The sequence below is a fragment of the Perna viridis genome, chromosome 4 (assembly GCF_037379345.1).
Source record: "Perna viridis isolate PV_CMFRI_1.1 ecotype Kerala chromosome 4, ASM3737934v1, whole genome shotgun sequence".
In the NCBI taxonomy this organism is placed as follows: domain Eukaryota; kingdom Metazoa; phylum Mollusca; class Bivalvia; order Mytilida; family Mytilidae; genus Perna; species Perna viridis.
In genome coordinates, this window is record NC_142448.1 from 47052964 (window position 1) to 47063918 (window position 10955).

The following is a 10955-nucleotide window of genomic DNA, read 5'->3' on the forward strand; positions in this document are numbered from 1 at the left end:
AGTTTATGTAAGAAATACTTACTTGTTTTTTAAATACTTTAGACATGATATTTTACTTAGTTATAACTACTACAATATTGTTTTGGTGAATTTGCATGATATTGAAGCAATGATTGTACTAAAAAGTAAAAAAAAATGTTTCAATCTGATCCACTTTTTAAAGTATTTTATGGCATGTCATCAATTTCAATACTATTGGTACAATTAAGAAGCAACTGTCGCTATTCTATAAGTACGATGCATTTTTTTTCATATATATACATGAATAATTACGCACTAGATGTAATTGTAATTCTTTATTTTATATAAACTTGCTTGCATACACAGTGGTTTCTAGCATATATTGTGTGGCAAAAGTTACTTGTTTATAACTATCATCTTTTGAATTCACAATCTTGCAATCTTGTTACAGCCATGACACTTTAGGTTGGTCCCCTGCTAATTCCTGCATTGCAGAATATTTAAATGAAGGCTTCACTTCTCATAGTGTTGTCGTCCCCAAATGACAAACACTGTTGTTCGTTCTATATCGCCAAATCAGTAATCGAGTTCTTGGTACACAAATCAACCGTGGTAAACAAATAATTGTTTTATTCGTATTCTAAAATAAAGATCAGATGATCGCTATGAAAAGATTTCTTTTATGCCTGTGTAATGGAGGTTGGATCAAAACAGTTGTTCAATATTTTCATGTAGATGTAGCCGTGTTTATCAATTTCATCTCCACAAAAATCTTTAAAAATGTTTAACTCTGTATCATATTTAACTCTATATAATAATTAAAGGATATAATTGTAACAGCTTTAGGTTACTCGACTGGACATATAACAGCCGTACTATACTCATATGTACTGTTTAGTACTTGGATTACGCTGACATTTTTTTTGACGCAATCGGTATATTTTCGCTGATTTACTCTTTGACCTTAAAGACGCTCTTCCATGCAAAGCAAGTCATCTGATCGCAGTTCTGTTTCCCGATTGGTCAAATACTGATACCATAGTGGCGTTTGAAAAAAAAATTGTATCTAAATTGCGTGTCGTGTTATTTCCTGAATGAAATTCAGAAAATTATAAGTAGAAAGAACAAAATTTTACCGCGTCGGCTATCTTTTTTTTAAAGATAGTATTGTACTTGTTATATACGTCTGGAGTTTTACGGGTTTTTTTTGTAGAAATATAATGTACTTTCAGGACGAGAACGATTATGGACAATCGAGTTCTTGCTGATGAACGCATGTAACATTTCAATAGACGGCATTATAAAATGCCAGATTTTTACGAACAAGTCAAAACCGCGTAGAAGGGATATGCTATAGATATCTTCCTAATTGGGAAATCCGGAAGTGTTAAAAAATGATAAGATCGAACTTGCCAAAAACTGGTACCAAAATAGACGAATTTGGAAGATTGTCTATTGGTACGTTCTGCTAGGTAAAGAGAGGATTTGCTCCGAAAACGTGTTTCCCTTTGTCGATATGTCCCATGTCGTTTTACTTTGATTGTCGTGGATCGATTTCACGGCTGTAAGTGATAAATGTCACATGATGTCTCATATTGGGATTTATATTTGGTCTTAAACAATCTGTGTCTCGGGTAATCGTTTTCATTCTATCTACCCGTTTGATAGGTACAGCATTTAGTTAAAATAGTTTTTAAAAGATGAATGTCATAGACCCTTTCGTGCTAATTTTCTGAGCAACTTCAGTTTGTACTTCCGAAGGGGAAATGCTACGCCTGATTTTTACATGGACAGCCTCTTAATTCAAACCTTTGTTTGAAATGCAAAATCTGAACAAAGAAAGAAATTAACAAAAACAGCTATAAACAATAAAAAATGGCAATTTTTTAACGATTTATTGGTAACCAAAATGTAGATTTTAATCAAAACGAGAGCGATTTAATAGATCAAAACTAAACAATAATTCAATCACAGTATTAACTCAGGGATGGTCTGTGGGATTTGGTATTCAAGCTGTTACCTCTGTATGTAATAACCATACTAAGGATAATTATGAAGCTAAAAAGAGCAAACACAAAGCCAAGATGTTAATTTGCTCAAATAAATATGACATCTCATACAAAAAGCAACAAATTAGAATAAACTGTCAGCATGACACAATGATGATTTTTTTTTGGTCACGTCCAAAATATTTGCGGAGAACAACCTAAAAAAAAGTTCAGAAATACAACATGTATGTAACAATTCTGTAAAATATTTGTGGAAACTTTCAATGATTCTTTTATAAATAAAATAGAGAAAAAATGACATTGTTGTGACGGCGTACATTAAAGTCTATACATGCAAAATTATTTCACGAGATTTTCACATAAATTGGGCAAATAAAATATGTGACATATTTCACGTGAAAATCATGTTAATGTAGCTTTCACCAGAAGTTCATGTTAGGTTAATTTCACGTGAAAATCAAGATAATTTTATTTGAAATTCACATAATTTTCATGTGAATCAAGTCATTTGAAATGGAAAACCCTAATTAATTGTACCTATTGCAAACAGAAAACAAACAGAAAACAATTTACACAGAATAAAATGTATGTACAGAGCAGTTGTTGAACACTAATGTAAAAAGATGCACAAGTTCTATGAAAGTCTGCTTAAGAATGTCTAGACTGATAAATTCAGCATTCAAAATATGTTGTCCTGGTCAAGCTTACAATTAACAGACATATTCATTGTAATGAATATATTGTAACGAGGAATCTTAGTAATTTTCTTCGCCTACTCCAATCGACAAACAGTCATTTGTTTTTAAATAGGAAATAATTTTTCCCGACATGACAGTCTTAATTTTTTTTACGAAAACAAACAATGTATATGTTGTATATGAGGCACTGTAGGAAGCTAATTGTATCGGCAGGGGAAATAATAGCTAAAATATAGTTATAATAAGTATTTACAATGCATATACAAGATACTTTAAAAACTAAAAAAAAAAGATTGATTGATTGAGTGTAGTTCAACTTACTATAGAAAAAAATCCTACGGATTTCAGGACGACAACGTGTCCTCTATAAAACAGATACTGCTTTGTACTTGTCCGACACGATCGGTATGAATCGGTCGGAGATCGAACTCAAGACCACCCATACTCCAAGCGAGCACTAAACTTATAGGCTGTCAAATCCTTTTCAGAAAGATTAATGGCATCTACACCAAAAATACTGCGACCAATATCTTGAACCTGTCTAAACAGTCTACTAGTGCTGAATAAACAGAAAGACTGTCTAAATCGTCCACTGAATGAACAGAAAGCCTGTCTGAACCGTCTACTGAATAAACAGAAAACCTGTCTAAACCGTCTACTGAATAAACAGAAAGCCTGTCTATTGTCAACTGAATAAACAGAAAGCCTGTCTATTGTCTACTGAATAAACAGGAAGCCTGTCTGAACCGAACCCTGAAAAAAAAACAGAAAGCCTGTCTATAAACTGTCTACTGAATGCACAGAAAACAGAAAGCCAGAAAGCCTTATAAACCGTCCACTGAATAAACAGGCAGCCTATCTAAATCGCCTCCTGAATAAACAGAAAACCTGTATAAATCGTCTACTGAATATACAGAAAGCCTATCTGAACCGTCTATTGAATAAACAGAAAGCATGTCTAATGTCTACTGAATAAACAGAAAGCCTGTCTTAACCGTCTACTGAATAAACAGAAAACCTTATGAACCGTTCACTTAACAGACAGAAAGCCTGTATAAACTGTCTACTGAATAAACAGAAAGCCTGTCTGAAACGTCCACTGAATAAACAGAAAGACTGTATGAACTGTCCACTGAATAAACAGAAAGCCCGTCTAAACCGTCTACTAAATAGACAGAAAGCCCGTCTAAACCGTCTACTAAATAGACAGAAAGCCTGACTGAACCGGTCATCTTTTAAATTCCATAATAGTAGTTTAAATGCATTGCACAACAGTCTAAACTGAACAAATTTTATAATCGAAAGGGTTCGGTTTTGTACAAAACAATCCTTGTCATTATACAGACGTTCTGATTCTCATTGAAATATCTCAAATTTAAAACTAAAATTGTTCAACCACAAGTAAACTTAGACAAAGAAATTGTTTCGATATCAAGCTTTCAACTTATTTACAAACAAATTGGTAAGAAAATCTATGACGAACAGATTGTTGTCCATACGAATGAAACTCAGTGGCTGGTGCAGAACCCCCATTTTGTGTTTGAAAAAAATGTTAATTTTGACGAATGTTTGGCAAATATATGCACAATTATAGCATGTAACCTCTTTTTCTACATTTCTGGATAGACCCCCCCTCTCATTTCCCTTTTTATAAATCCCTGGATCCTCCTCTCTTCTCCATAATGCGGATTTCATCTGGACACACATTTAGTCCTTACTGCAATTCAAAAAGACCAATGGTCATCACTGAATTTGTTATAAACAGTCATAATCATAATCATTGTCTTTCCGGAATTGACCTTGTCATTTACAATAATGAGATTTATAGAAAATCGAATAAAAAAGCCTATTTCTCTGACAAGGAAATTATTTTCGGTTGATAAAGCAGAAATTGTTTTGTGTAAAAGTTTTTATCGAAATTTATCCAAGCTGACCTTGGCATTTAATGTAATCAGATTAAAGGAGAGTCATTCCTTTTGTTAATCTGACAGGCTGTTACATTACTCGATATCAGCATATATAAGTGATAGATCAATTGTAGGGTAAAATAAACATCTGTTTAAGGAGATTTGTTGCTTACGCAAGCCTAACATAATGCCTAATTTATTGCAAAAATAAATAATTGAAAACAACACGAAAAAGGAAGAAACTTGAGAAATAGAAGAAAAAAGAAGCGACGGTAAACAAGATGTCTCTAAAGGCAAGATTTACCTAGAAATTTTAGTAGTGTTTCATAAAAATCAATCTTCAAGGTGGGAAGATTTTTTTCAGTTAGCTTAGGTATTTGCATTGTTTATAGGTAGAACTGTACTATTTCTCGTTATTTTAGGTTCTACTTTTGTGTGCCCTACTTAAGTAAATACTTCCGGACACTGTGATTGGCAAATTGTGCTGATATTCAAAATCTTTAATTGTTAATTCCAGACTTTTACATTATTCTACTTAAAAAAAATCAATTTCATATAAGTTTTATGATCTTTTATTGATCCGAGTGCCATGAGCAGAAAGGGTAGAGCTTTGGCCCCAAACACCATCTGCTTAAAACAGAAAAAGGCTCAGACTTTGCTTGTGAGCATAACAAGTGATAAATGGAAATGTAGGGACCGACAAGCTAAGGTCCTCGGTGGGTCTAGGGTAGTGCCTTTGTAGGATGTCCGAGGGAGGGACTGAGCCCCATGCCGAAAACGGATTTAAGCATTCTGAAATGCCATGAATAGCTAGTTTATCTTCATATTGATTCAGACTTGCAGTAAAAGTTTATTCCGATTGCAGTCTAATGGAAAATTCTAGACAGAAATTAAGATTAAAACTAGTATGCAGAAAACAATTTTCAGGCAAAATAAGCTGAAAGAAAATGTAAAATGTAATACTTCTGACAATTTAACAACGAACTACTTCTCAACAAGTTAACATATATAAAGAAACAAATTTTGCAATCCTTTTAGGAATCCTTATTTGTACTTTTGAATGGACGAGTAAAAAATTAAATTTTCCAAAATTTGGAACATTGATTAGTATTTATATTTCTTAAAGATCCCAGCCCCACCCCCACCCCAGCTAATAAAATGGTCGGTGCTTTTATCTTAATCACTTTCCGTTCAAAATATGCACCATATGCACGTTCAACACGAGGTCAAGATATGCCTGTTCCGTTATAATCATAGGAAATGATCGCAAAGTTTCCATAGCTTCAAGCACTTCCGACACATGAAGTGTAGGGTTTTATCACTCTGACATGGATCGTGTATTAGATTTGCTTGTCAATCACGAAAATATTACGAATTGGTTTAATAAAACTGTTAATCGTTATGTTACAGAGAGTGGTTTTCCGTTTATAACCTTAGTCCTTAAGTTCAAGATGTTCGAGATGTAATGTGTCTGATGGCCGAACTTTGGCGCGAATGAAATATGTTCTGTTAACCGTTACAACGGAAGTGTAGAAGATCATGAGTGTTAACAATGAATTGCACACACATGACTTAACTTACTTAGTAGAAGCAATCAAATACTTAACGTTAGCAGGCACCAACAAATCTTTTTTATAAAGAAGATCAAGAAATTACTGATGATTTTTTTTCTAAAATCCATCCTCTGTTTTTGTGCTGGTAGTTTATGCAAGTACAGTCAATTCTGAATAGACAAGCAAGGCAAACTCAAGGTTCAGATTTAATAATTAACAGTAGTTTTTCAATATGATGGTTGTGGTTGTGGTTATGGTTTTCCCATATTAACTTTAGGCAATCATTTTCATATCATCCTTGCAGTCGAGGATCAATAACCTGTACACCAAAAGATTGCTCAAGTCCCATTGCATTAAACTTGAGCAAGACGCACATGCCAATTAAAAAAACACACACCACCAACAACAAGAACAAATTGGATCTCTCTAATTACTTGCATTTTTGATGCATTGAATTCTTTTGTGTATTAAATGAAGGTCATTTTCATTACCAACTGACTGAAATACAATGGGATTTCTCCCTTAAAGTAGACACAATTTTTAAGTGTTTTAGCTACGAACAAACAAAATCACAATAAATAGCACAGGGAGTCGATTCATACAATTTACACTGTGCGGTTTTTTTTTCATCATGCCATGTCTGCTGCTAACGTTATATCTAAACAAACTCCAAGAGAAGTATGATTTAACAAATAGAAATTTCTCTCGACATGAAACCGACGACTTACTTCCTCTTCAGACCACGTGCCTCAAAACTGACGTTGATTGTTTTTCTGTCTGTTGATTTCTAATATTAAGTTCTTCATTCACGCAACTTAATACTAGCTTGGAGGAGAGGTTGCGAATACAACCTTGTATGTTTTAAATTGAAAAGATACGAATAGCACCCTGTTGTTTGTCGTTTGGTAATAGTGTTACTTATTTTTTTTATTCCCCTTCTTCTTCTAGAATAGTGTCCAAATGAGTGCAGTTTACTGCAGTGAACAATTTGACATTTAAACAACTGTATGCAGGGGTAGTTCCGATGTCTACCTAACAGTTTTTGATGTAGTTTTACATAAAATTAATTTCTCACATCTAGTGGATGCTATGCCTTAAAATTCTTAAAGACACGCAGGTTTGTCTGTTGTCAGAGCGAAATTTTTGCTGAAATTGAGGCCATATTTGTCGAAAGGTAATGATGAACCTTAAACGTGTCAGTTTTTATTATCAACCATCAATGACTAGCACATCAAAGTCGAGTCTATGCTGTCTATGTAGTCTTCCTTGAAATCTTAATTGTCTCTTTATATTCATTTAATGTATATATCCTCCTTTTTTTTATTGAAAAGGAAAATGGATGATTATGACATAATTAATTTTTAAAATCTAACTTACATTTACTACTGGATTTTACATCGATCAAACAACTTCAACATGTACTATAAAATACATCTTGTCAGCATTTTTTTATTCGAGTCTTGATATAACTCTAAAATTTGTCGCTTCTGCAACGACGCCAGTTTCCTATCTTATTCATTAGATTTCGTGTGTGTATTTTAATAGACAAATAGGGTTTGGACTTAATAATTTATATAAATTTCAAAAATAATTATTTTAATACCTCACATACTTTTATTTTTGATTTAGCATAATCTAATCGACATATCCGGCGAGCTATTTCGTAAAGCCCTTTCAAAATACTGATTTACAATGCATAGGCTTTCATCTCCTTCCGAAAACGCTTGGCCAACACAAAATGAGAAAAAAGTCCCAACACTTTCCAAATGTCATTGATTAGTTATTCTTAGTCTCATTAATCAACGTTTCATTGCTTTCAAACAATGAAGAGTAAGACCACGGTACGCTTGTGAAATGTACATCGCGATGATCTGAGTAGGTTCGTTCGATACAAACACCATTAATGACGAATATATCAATTAATTTCTTACATGTTTCTGGTCAAATCTCCAACTTATATTATACCATTAGTCTTATTCCTAAACGGTTCGGTTTAAAAGCTTGGTTTAAAAGATGTTTTTGAAGTTGTCACGTAGAAGTGTTCCACCATTAACGTCTGGTACTAAAAACTGCCAAATAGAATATATATTTTTGTACTAATGAGAAATTAATGTGCACCACAATAATTTGTTATCAGAATGTCTTTTTTTCTAAGGGATGAAATTGATGGAGAAAAAGCGTTAAAATACGTAGTTATAATGAAAGTAAACCAAGAAATGCGTTGACAGGGTAGTTAATGATGTTAAAAAACCCTCTTAGTAGTTTATGCAATTATGTTACTACCTCTATATGAGGATTAGAATAAACAAGTTTCCATATGATTAGCACGCAAGTGTTGGGGAGTTTTAGTGCTGTGTGCCTCAATGACACTACTTGACTACGGCTTTTATTTTTATCGTTGTAGTTATTATTATTATTGCTATCATTATTGCTATTATCCGCGATTATTCTTGATAAAACGGTCGAGCACCTGCATTGTTCAAGTTACCTATCAAGAAGTCATTTTGTGAAGTTAAATGTATCATGAACATATGCGATAAATTGTTTTCTTATCTTTGGCGACCATCCTATTCAAAAGTTTTATAACTATACAAGTTTGGCTCGGACAAGATTAAGTTACATCTGGTGCGTTGTATTCCCGTCCTAGAAACTGTATAATGGTCACACAGCTCAAGTTATACTAAAATAACCCTCAAATCTGAAGTCGCTCATCAAGCTCGGTTACTTTCGTGAGAGTATATTCCGAATCGTTCTGTATTAATAATAAATATAATCCATTAGTTTTATTAAATTATGTCCTAAAATAGCAGAAATTGGAGAATAGAGAACTTTGGTATTTAGTATAGGGATAGGGCATGAAGTCGTCTTCCATTGACTTGTTGTAGGCTGTCAATGAAACATTGTGCAAAGAACCATAGAGAAGATTTTCTGTAGATAATCAGGGACTATAATACTTTCCTAGAGAAATGAACGAATAGAAATATAGTTACAGAAATATAGTTACATGTATTAATTTAGTAATGTTATGTGTGGCTGATAGTTTGTTATGATGTTCTATAGTTTATTACACAATTACAGACAATGATTGAAAGTAGATATATAATTTAGTTACAATGGCTGGCTAGGTTGTATTGCTTTACTGTAGAGTGTATTGTCCTACATGTACCTACTACATGTAATGGGAATGGTTGTTTATCTGTGATGATCTTATCATTGTTTATATAGAGAAAATTTGGTCCCATGACACACATACATAATCATGAACTTGCACTGAGCGGTCCACTTCTGAACATACATTTCGAAACGAAAGTGGTTATAGTTCTTTTCATATTTACAAACGCATATGGGATGTTTAACACATTTGTATATGGGAAACCATTAGTGTCATTAGTATTTTTCCTTTTTGAGGTTGTCCATGTACCTATGATATGGTTGACACATGGTAAATTTTATCCCACAGAATATTGTTGGTTTCAATGTAATGATTATATCACATGTTTGTCATGTAGTAAAAAAAGATTTTTTCCATAGCGACAATGGATGGCTCAGAAAATGATATTAAAGTTCCCTAACAAAACAACCAAATTTTGCTTAAAGAGTTATCTCCGTTTTTTCAATGAATTTCAATGCTTTCTATGTAATTTATTTCTATTTTATCGTTGCAGTTAATCCAAATCCAACAGTCCACTTTGCGAAAGGATGTAATTGTGAAATGGATGAAAAAATATGAAAAAAATTGTCGTGTGCCACCCACATCCTGTTTTTTACATAGACACCCTCTTCACCCGTTATTTTTACATGAACATTACCTTAGTTGTTATAACTAGTTAGCTACGTTTTCATATAAACAACTCAAATTAACTTAGCACAAACAGAAAAAAGCAGCAACATGAACCCAGCTGTAAACCGAAAGGATGAGCTGTTCCTGTCTTGATTATTTGAAAGAGTGTCGGCTATAACAGTGCCAGGGTCCGGGTTATATCACACGCTACATGTAGTTCTGATGTAAATCGTTCTTCTGATACAATACATATACTAAATGTAGCCCGCCATGTGTGGATAATAGTGCGGGAAAAAAGGGTAAATTTTGAACATTCAATGGCCCAAGATACAACACGGCTGAATTAAGCATAACTTTGATGAAATTAAAAAGGCGCTTAGATTAATGCCTGTTGTAAGAAGTTTTCCGTTGTGAATTTACAAAAATTTGAGGTCAAAGGTCAACAGCAAAAGAGTAACAAAATTTGTAAATTTTTGTCATTTTTGTTGCAACCGTTTGATTTGTCTTGACGAAATTTAAACAAAGTTGTGCATGACACCAAGGCATTTCTGCCAAATCTTAAATAGCCAAATTCGGTTTATTAAACTCTTAAGATAAGCTTCTTTTCGTAAATATTTCCTCCGCTATAAGAAAATGTGATAACTTACCAGTCGGAGGAACAGGATCATACAGATTTTTCTTTAATATTGTTTATATTTTTTGTTTCTCTGGTTCATGTCACAATAGCAGAACCTCTGTGATCGAACACCTATAATAACCGAGCAACAAAAATATTTCTTTCCAGATCAAAAAGATCTTATGTTAAGAAAGACCTCATGTTACATGTAAAGTTATGTTGTACACGACGGTTGATGCTAGAAGTGAGATAAATCAATATAATTTTACTTTCATTAAATGGATAATAATTTTATGCTTAACCTGAATGCATAAGTTAAACACATCTTTTGCCAAGCCTAATGTGTGACGTCACATTGATTTCTTGATGACGCCTTGTTTTACAATATAGGACTAAGCATCAGTACACTAATTATAAAATGATGGACACA

General features: G+C 33.2%; 1 long non-coding RNA gene across 2 annotated transcripts; it reads right to left on the reverse strand.

Annotated features, from left to right (window-relative positions):
* Positions 1–320: 320 nt before the first annotated feature.
* LOC148620307 (uncharacterized) lies at positions 321–10662 on the reverse strand. 2 transcript variants are annotated; one of them, XR_015921338.1, is made up of 4 exons: positions 10557–10662; positions 8749–8880; positions 8060–8197; positions 321–601 (listed from the first exon to the last, which is right to left on the reverse strand). It is a non-coding gene; the product is annotated as an uncharacterized LOC148620307 (long non-coding RNA). The 2 variants fall into 2 exon arrangements; XR_015921337.1 differs by having other exon boundaries at positions 8060–8880.
* Positions 10663–10955: the final 293 nt, after the last annotated feature.